Raw genomic sequence first — 9,540 nt, forward strand, 5'->3', positions numbered from 1 at the left:
ATCGGATCGGAATCGGATGCAGATCGCAAGGGTTTTAACCCTTGCGATCCCGATCCGATCCCGATGCGTGTTCACGTATCGGAAGCCAGAAAGTCTTGGCTGCCTTGTCTATATAGTGCAGATCTGCACTATATAGTCAAGATAGGATGCAAATCGGATGTACCTTAAGATCCTATCCACGATCCTATCTGATCGGATCGTGGATAGGATCTTAAGGCACATCTACCGTGTGTACACACCATCAGCCTTCTCAGAGAATCTTATTACTTTGAACAATTCACTTACAATAACGGACTGAACTCAAAAACAGTAGGGGCTAATATTCTGTGGACAGTTTAGATATTTTGCCAGTTTCAGTGATATGTTATTGCAGGCTTTATAGTGTCTGAATATTGATATGTAGATTTAAATGATTAATTGCTAGATAAGATTTATGTGAATAGACCATTACAAGTTCTTATGTGGTCCTTTGAATGTATAACCAGTGTTGTCATAATTGAATGCTGCATCGAAACAGTGTATTGTGCTGAGGATTATTGTTTGTGTTTTGGCAATAACCACGTTTAATCAGAGGTGACCAATTGATTCCTGGTTAATACATTTTATTGTCACCATCACTTTGTGTACTAGTTACTCTGTGGGTGTGTTGCGTGGGGTGTTCATCCTTCTGCCACAGGCTCCTGCTAAGGAAGAAGAAGTTGTTGAGTGCTGAACCCAACCATCACCTGGAAACCAGGTACAACATTACACCGTCACAAGGGTGCTGTTACATACACACACACACACACATATATATATATATATATATATATATATATATATATATATATATAGACAGTTGGGTTCTCAGGTTGGCACTCTGGTTAAAGATAAAACTGTTCCGGTGCCAGGCACATAATGTGGTTAATAGAAAGCACTTACCCCCTCGCAGAAAGGATTTGAGCCGGCAAACGGTAGTAGGTGAAGAAAAAAAGGGTTTATTGCAATTACATCATTGCACAAAGAGACAGCTGCCGACCTGACAGCCGTTTCAACTGCATGTGAGCAGTTTTCATCAGAGGTGAAGCACACTGCAGCAGAGCAAACATATATACCATACAATTGCGCCAAAAAACATGTAAATGAGGTCAACCAGACCTCCACTGACCTGGCTCGTCATCTCCATTGAGTGACAGCTGGGAAGGCGGGGGGAGGGGCTCTGTGATGCGACTGAATGGGAAACTCCAGAGCATAATCAGCCTAGATGCGGCTGTCTCTGGGGTTCCGTGCGCATCATGAGTGCGATGCGGCTGCTGTCACTACTTGTACAGCTGAGCCGCTGGGCGCTCATTGTTGCTGAAGGAGAGGGGAAGGGTGATGCTGCGGGCCGTAAGGGGAAGATCATAGATGCTGCGCTGGCGCTGTCATATCAAGTGGATAGTAGCGTATCATGTTGTGTCCATGTGTCAGGCTGGTTGACCCCAGGGTATAGCATAATACAGGGAAGCATGGATGTACAGTGTCAAACAAACGGCAGGGTCGTTAATTGTGCACATAGCCATGTGTTAAAGCAAAAAACACATGTTGCAATAAACTGACGACACACAGCGGTGTCAACACCTCTATTGTATATAATGCCTCAAAACTGACGACATTGATGCACATAGCCATGTGTTAAAGCAAAAAACACATGTTAATATAAACGGACGACACATAGCGGTGTCAACACCTCTATTATAAATATTGCCTCAAAACTGACGACACGCGGCGGTGTCAACACCTGTACCATAAATTTGGGGAAAGAATACCGCAAATAACACATCAGCACATCATAGTAGGTAGAAAAGCGCACGGCAGCGCATACATCTGATCCCTGAGCACTCAGCGGTGCCCAGAGTTAGCAAGAACCATCACAGCAATACAGGAAAGACATATAAAATAAAGGGAATCATAAGTCACAGGAAACAACCCATTTTAAAGTCTTCATTGAGACCCAAGGGTGCAAGGCAGTTCAGTCTGAAAATCCACGAGAGCTCCCGCTGGAGTAACATCCTTTCCCTGTCCCCGCCATATTTGAGGGGAGGGATGTGGTCTAGTATAGTACATTTCAGATCTGTGACTTTATGGGATTTATTGAGAAAGTGTCTTGCAACAGGTAAGTTCTTCAAATCACTGTGTATCACATCTGGACTGGTACTCTTCTTTATGGACGATCTATGTTGGTTCAGCCTCTCTTTAAGCATGCGGGTGGTCTTGCCCACATAGACCAATTTGCAGGGACACTGCAGAGCATATATAACAAATTTGCTGTTACAGTCCAGGCGGTATTTAATATTGAAGGTCTCCCCATCTGAGGGATTGGTGAATTTTGTCCCAGTGAGCAGGAACTGACAGTTCACACAGCTGCCACACTTGAACGTACCCTTCTTTAGTTTAAGCCAATTAAATTTGGAGGATACGGTGGGGTTTGTGGCAGTCTTGACCAGCATATCCCTGAGGTTAGGGCCTCTATGATATGCAAATCTCGGGGGCAGGCTGAGCTCTTTTGATAAAAAGGGGTCACTGGCTACCAAGTGCCAGTGTTCATTAATTTTCTCTCGGATGTGTTTCGATGCCACTGTATATGTGCTGACAAAATTCAATCTGGGTGATTTATCTGTGGAAGCCGTGGCAGTAGTGCAAAGCAAGTCCTCTCTGTTGAGTAGGGATACCCTCTCCATTGCTTCTTTGACCTCAGCGGCATGATAGCCCCTCTCCAGAAACTTGTTCTTCATAGTTTCCAAGGCTTGCTTCATAGTATCAGGGTCAGATGTGATGCGCACCACCCGTAGGAGTTGCGAGTAAGGCAGACCTCGCTTGAGTGGCCCAGGATGGAAGCTGGAGGCTAGTAGCAATGTGTTTTTGTCCGATTCTTTGGAATAAATCTTTGTACTGAGGTGTCCTTCATGCAGCATCACAGTGACATCTAGGTAGTTGATGAGCTTTTGGCTGAGACTGGTGGTGAACCTGATGGTCCCGGGTATAGAATTCAGGTATTGGATGAAACTCAAGAGCTTCTCTTCACCCCCTGTCCAGATCAGGAACAGGTCGTCAATGTATCTCACATACATGACAATATCTCCACTGTAGGCTGGGTTTCCGATTATGTGCTCCTCCTCATAGGCCGCCATGACCAGGTTGGCATAACTTTGTTCCATATTAGACCTCATGGCGGTCCCTTGGCGCTGGAGGAAAATTTCGAGGACATTTCGTTGTCGCTAAAGGAGCAAAATATTTTAGCTGGAAGAGGCACCACACCCTCACAAGGAAGCACGGCAACCCCACTATCAACACCTATAGCATCACCACCACGCCGATCTCATCGGCAAAAAACAAGTCGCTCCGATAATGGGACTGTGAAGGAGTCTACAGGCACCAAGCGTGGTCACAAGAAATAATGTATTTCCTTGTAAGGCAACAATTGGTATTTTCAATTTTCAAAGACCAGTAAAACATTTTGCCATAACCATGTGTGACGTTTTTTATGCAATATATGTAACACATCACACACACAAACATTAGCACAAGTAATGAATTTATTACACAAAACAATACAACTTACTAAGCCCAAAAAATTACCTTCTCTATGTATTACTTTTCACCCATACACACACACACACACACACACAATAGAAAACAAAGCTACTTATCAAAATAGCTGCATGTCCAGCCCTGAACATGAAAAGGACACTTCTACACTGTATTCAACCAATAGGAAGCCTCAGGGGCGGATTTGGATTTTAAACCAGCCCGGGAAATTTCTCAAAGCAGCCCTAATGGGGGCGGGATCTCATGAGGGGGCGTGGTCATCCAAGTGAAAGGATATACTCCCGCCTCATATCTCTCTCCCCCCCAGCTGACCATGCCACCTTAAGAGATTTTCCCACCACTGTTATGGTGCAGACCAGGGTGTATGAAAGATTAGGGTTAGGCTGCGGGAGGGAGGGTGTATGGACAGAGTTAGGCTGTGTGTGTGTGTGTGTATGGACATGGTTAGGCTATGGGTATGTGTGTGTGTGTGTATGGATAGGGTTAGGCTACGGGTGTATGTGGATAGGGTTAGGCTATAGGTGTGTGTGGATAGGGTTAGGCTACATGTGTGTGTGTTTATGTGTAGCCAACCTGCGAAGGAAGGTTGTGAGCAGGAGTAAGAGAGAATGTCAGGGAAAGAGATGGAAGCAAGAGACAGTGAGAGTGTCAGGGAGAGAAAGGGGACAGAATGAGAGAGAGGGAGTCAGGGAAAGGGAGAGAGACAGCGCCAGGTAGAGAGAGCGAGAGAGAGACTGTCAGAGAGGGAGAAAAGAGAGAGAGAGTGTGAGGGGATGCATGGGGAAAGAAGAGGAGATTAGAGATAGAGGATAAAGAGGAACTGGGGGCGATAGAGAGATAAAGAGAGGGGAGATGGAGGCGGAGTGAGAGAGGGCTGAGAAAGAGAGATGGGGGAAGAAAGCAGGTAAAGGGAGAGGAGCGAGGGTACAAGGTGAGAGAGAAAAAGAAAAGACAGCAGGGGAGACAGAGGGTGGCAGAGACAGGGTGGGGGGAAGACCATGGTAGAGAGAACTAGAGAGGGGAGAGCAAACAGGACGGGGAGAGATAGTGTAAGTGGTATCTAGCAATGTTGGGCAAGACAGCTGTCATAGGATTCGCAATACAGGAAACAGTGGTAGTGGTGAGGCCCTGGGTGGTTTACACTGAGGTGGACAGAGGGTGGGGTTGGTGGCAGCTGAAATGCTGTATTACTGTAAAAAAAAAAAACATTTTACTTACAGTACCTCATTCCTATGCAGTGTTGCATGGTTTCATGGTGCGCTCATCATCATCATCATACAGGAGGAAAGGCTCTCTGGCAGCGGAACTCCATTACGTTTCTTCATTTAAAGGGAAAAATAACATGAATGCTAATTGTCAGTGGTCATGGGGGGAGCTAAAAATAGGAATAATGGGTGGGGGTGAAGAGTGGGGTGACAGCAGGGTCATCTTAACAGCATTGTGGGCCCTGGGCAAAGCAGTGCAGTGGGGCCCCTACCTACAAAACCACTCACAGGAATGTAAAATGGGAAACATTGCCCAGTATATCTATGCCTCTGTGGATTTATTATTTCATGATGCCAGGAGTGCCCCATCTAAGGGGTATGTGTGTGTTATCTATGGGGGCACCCGACACATAAGAGTTATTAACAGGGAGAGCCTGACTTCATAGATAGATGGAGAGTGATAAACCACCAGCCAATCAGCTCCTGTTTGTCATTTCACAGACTGAGTTTGAAAAATGACAGGTAGGAGCTGATTGGCTGGTGCATTATCACTCTCCATTTTATCACTTTTTAAGCTTAGTACATCTAGCCCTGAGCCAGTGAAGCTAGGCCCCAGGAGCCAGAAGACACGCTGCCACAGCCGCTGGCTGAACACAAGCCAGCGAGCATGGAACAGGAATCCTGATTCCCGCCTCCCACTGTAGGACAGGCTACTGATTGGTTAGTGGCAGACTGACAGCGCTATATAGCAGCTGTCCCAGGAATCCCAGTAATGCAGTGCGGCCTACCGACTATGTTTTGGGCTGAGTGGTACTACAGCAGATGCTGGTGGTTATAAGGGCATACAGTGCAGTGCAGCAGATCAGGTGAGGGAAGAAGGGCTTTACAACAGGGGTAGCATAAAAGGCTTTGGGCCCCTAGAATTGTGTGTGACGGAGTGAGGTGATGGGGTGAGGTGACGGGGGGTGAGGCAAGAGGGTGTGAGGTGACAGGGTGAGGAGAGAGGCGGTGGGGTGACCAGGTGAGGTGATGAGGGGGGCCAGGGCAGTGGCTGGCTGGGCCGGGGGGCAGGGTGCCATGTGTCCCCCGGGCCGCTCTATCAGGTACTGCTGCGGGCTGCCTGGTTTTTTTACCACCTCACCCAGATCTCCAGTCCTCCTGTAGGTGGCGCCGGCTTTGAAAACATGGCTGCGACTACCTGAAAATGGCGGCTGGCCTCCTAGATGAGGACATGTCCAGGGATCAATAGGTGATGGCTGGCTGTCTTAAATGAATTTCCTTTTGCAGTGATGGACGCAGCGTGTGATGACATGACGCCGACATCTCCCACCGTGCGTCGACTCTAATGGTGGGGGGAAAGAGATGGAGGACGGGGAGGACGGAGGTTGAGCCTGTGGCCGCAACATGGGAAAGCAGCGCCTGGGCAGAAACTAAGAGGCAGGAGCCGCAGCATTTTAGCAAGGACCCAGAGATCGGCAAAACTTGAAAGGCAGTAGTAGAGACTTACACAGGCAGGTGACATTATCTACTAAATAACAAAACACAAATATATTTCTGCTTTTCGCTGCCTGTGGTGTCATGGTGTTAATATAATACAGGGGGAGCAGCCTGTGGTGTACTGTTTTTATGCAGGGGGAGCAGCCTGTAGTGTCCTGTTCTTTTATACAGGGGGAGCTGCCTGCTGTGTCCCGTTCTTTTTATACAGGGGGAGCTGCCTGTGGTGTCCCGTTCTTTTTAAATAGGGGGAGCTGCCTGCAGTGTCCCGTTCTTTTTAAACAGGGGGAGCTGCCTGCGGTGTCACGTTCTATTTATACAGGGGGAGCTGCCTGTGGTGTCCTGCTGTTATTAGTATTATACGGGGGAGCAAGGGGTTCCTGTCCCCCAATGGGCCAGTGCCCTGGACTTGCCCCCCAGGCTAAAAGTTGCCAGTCAGCCCCTGGGCCAGTACGGAGTGAGGTGAGGTGAGGTGGGGGGGTGGGGGTGGCGTCAGGGTGAGTGTGTTGACGGGGAAGCAAGCTGATGATGGGGGGGGGGGGACAAGAGGGCTTGAGGTGATGGGGGCAAGCTGACAGGGGGTGAGGGGGACTGGAGTGACAGAGGGTGAGATGGCAGGGTTCAAGGTAATGCGGGGCAAGCTGTGAGGGGATGAGTTGAGTTGACAGATGGACAAGGTGACAGGTGGAAGAGTAGAGGGAGGGGAGAGTGAGGCAGGTCTCATCTTACCATGATCAATGAGCCACCCATTCCCCAGCGCCGGCCTCATGACTTTCCTGCTCGCCGCTTGCCACTGCTCTCCGGCTCCTGGTTCACGGGTGCTGCTGCTCTGCTTGGTCTCCGGCCGCCGCTGCGCTCTCCTTGCCGCTGCCCACTGTTTTCCTCTCTTGGTCCCTTCAGTGACTGTCTATTGCTGCCAGCAGGTGCAGCCGCAGCGCGCAAACACTCAAACACTCAGTGCTGCGCTAAACTGCCGCCGGGCAGCCGGGGGTCAGAGGCAAGAGGGCGGAGCCGTGAGCCTTTACTCATGAGCTCCGCAAAGGACCATGGGAGGAGCTGTGTGTGGCCGCTCATGCGCAGCAGCCCTCCCGTGGCCATTGTGGATTAGGGCAAAATACCCTGGCTGTTGACGCTCGCTCCGTGGCGCAGCCAGGGAAGAAACCGGCCCCTTCTAATGTGTTATTGGCCGGCCCACCGGGAAATGGCCCGGTTTCCCGGTGGGCCAATCCACCCCTGGGAAGCCTTTACACAAAAAATTATATAAAGAACTGCATACAGTCCACAACATTTGCATAACATCAATCTAATAACCATTTAGTAATCAAACGTATACATCATGCCAACCCATACTCCTCATTTATACTGTCAGCATTCACACGAAAATAAAGTTACAGGAGGCGCCATCCAGGCTAACCACAGCTTCACACATCATCCACATAGGTGTGATGAACGCACACCATCAGTGTGCAGGGAAGAAAGAGAGGTAGGTATTAATTATATCATGAGGATATGATGTATTTCTATGTGTACAAATTAGCATACACAAGTTTAAATACCAAAATAAAATATTACAGTACATACATTTGCAACATACAGTAATCATACATAACACACATATTTGTACAATTTACACTTCAAACACAATAGTTACTGGCAAATAACAGCACTGGAGGTGAGATCAAGGTACAACCCACCCCACGCACAGTAGCACCATCCACATGTGTGTGTTATGTGTGTGTGATGTGTGTGTGATGTGTGTGTGTGTGTGTGTGTGTGTGTGTGTGTGTGTGAGATGCACACAAACAAGCTACATTATTAATTCTCAATTAATAAAATTTATTTCAAATACATGTATTGGTATGTCGGGGAGAGAATGTGACATCATTAGAACCCATACAACCACTATTCACCCCAATCATACAACTGATCTTGCACCATATGTAACATACAGTAGCATTGATCATAACAAAACAAATGTAGCACACGTGACGCCACTTTCAAAGTGTAGTAGCTAACATCACATGTACCATTGCAATGTGCATATAGGATGGATTACATGTTGCCGTTCTGCAATAATTACTCACCACTAAAGGACGCCTGTATGAGGTCATAGTTAATCTGCCACACAGACGCAGAACTCCATCTATTCGTAGATGTTTTAAGGTCCAATGCAGGCTTGCTGTTCTCTCCATGGCAATGTCTGGGAGATGTTAATACACACAGAGGTTGTGGAGAAAATAGCAACCCATCACAAATTGCACCACCTTTTCAGGCGTGTACAACAACAAACCAACAGACTTATCTAGGCTACCAAAACATACTTTCAAAAGGCAAACGCATATCTGTCACACACATCTGGTGCCCTTATGACCAAGCTGAAATTAGTGATCTGCATCTGATATGGTGGAAGACAGTGGAGTGAGGAGGCAGCATACACAACCATACATGAATTTATTATTACTAATGTTTCCAACAGGACACACATTCACACACATATGCATGACATTATTTAGGAACAGTGGGGCAGATGTATCAACCAGCGTTAAGTGCAAAAATGCACTTAGCGCTGGTTAACTGGGGGGGATTACGTTTATCCTAATGTATTACTAGCGCACCTAACGTGCGCTAGTGACAGCCCGCCGAGTGTACTGTCCCCTGCAATCCCCCCAGGGATTAGCGGCCGGGGCGATGTATTAACAGCCTTCAAGGCGTTAATTCACCCCGGCCGCTTCGCCAGCTCAGGGCTAGCGTTGTCCTATCCCCCACTATGGGGACAACGCTAGCCGTCTGGCTTGGGCTGCGCTGGAGATCTCGCGGTTTTAGCGAGATCTCGCGCATGCCCAGAAAGCCGGCCGGGGCGAGTGTGCATGTGCGGGGCGGCGAGGGAGACGATAAGGAGAGCCATTCATGCTGGGGATAACGGCTCTCCTTATCAGCTGGGATGGAGTTAAAACATCTGCCTATAACGTTTGCCCGCTTCTCCAGGTTATGCTGGCGAAGCGGGAATCGTTATTCGCCAAACGTTATAGGCAGATTAATACATCTGCCCCATTGAGAGTTTAAGAACAATTGTAGGTTGTATGGTTCTGTGCATATATGTGTCATGTCACCATGCAGGATTGTTGTAAAAGTGACACACATATAGATACAGGCATCCCTCATGATATGAGGATATATATGTACACACACAGATAGAGACACACAAACAGACACATGACTGAATTAATTGCCCTTATTGTACCTCACTCTTTCAGACTAAATCCTTCTTAAGCTG

The 9,540-nt window shown here is 47.8% G+C and overlaps 1 protein-coding gene across 23 annotated transcripts in view; it reads right to left on the reverse strand.

The window, feature by feature from the left end:
* HHLA2 (HHLA2 member of B7 family) overlaps positions 1 to 8,485 on the reverse strand; it is a 61,597-nt gene extending 53,112 nt beyond the window's left edge. For 20 of the 23 annotated variants that reach the window (XM_083174222.1, XM_083174215.1, XM_083174209.1 and 17 more), the window contains exon 1: positions 8,351 to 8,485. The gene's annotated coding sequence lies outside the window, so the exon portion shown is untranslated. The remainder of the gene's footprint in view (positions 1 to 8,350) is intronic. The other 3 variants (XM_083174223.1, XM_083174220.1, XM_083174216.1) reach the window with 3 other exon arrangements.
* Between the last annotated feature and the right edge of the window lie 1,055 nt (positions 8,486 to 9,540).

The sequence above is a fragment of the Crinia signifera genome, chromosome 2, assembly GCF_055691185.1.
Source record: "Crinia signifera chromosome 2, ASM5569118v1, whole genome shotgun sequence".
NCBI classification, from domain to species: domain Eukaryota; kingdom Metazoa; phylum Chordata; class Amphibia; order Anura; family Myobatrachidae; genus Crinia; species Crinia signifera.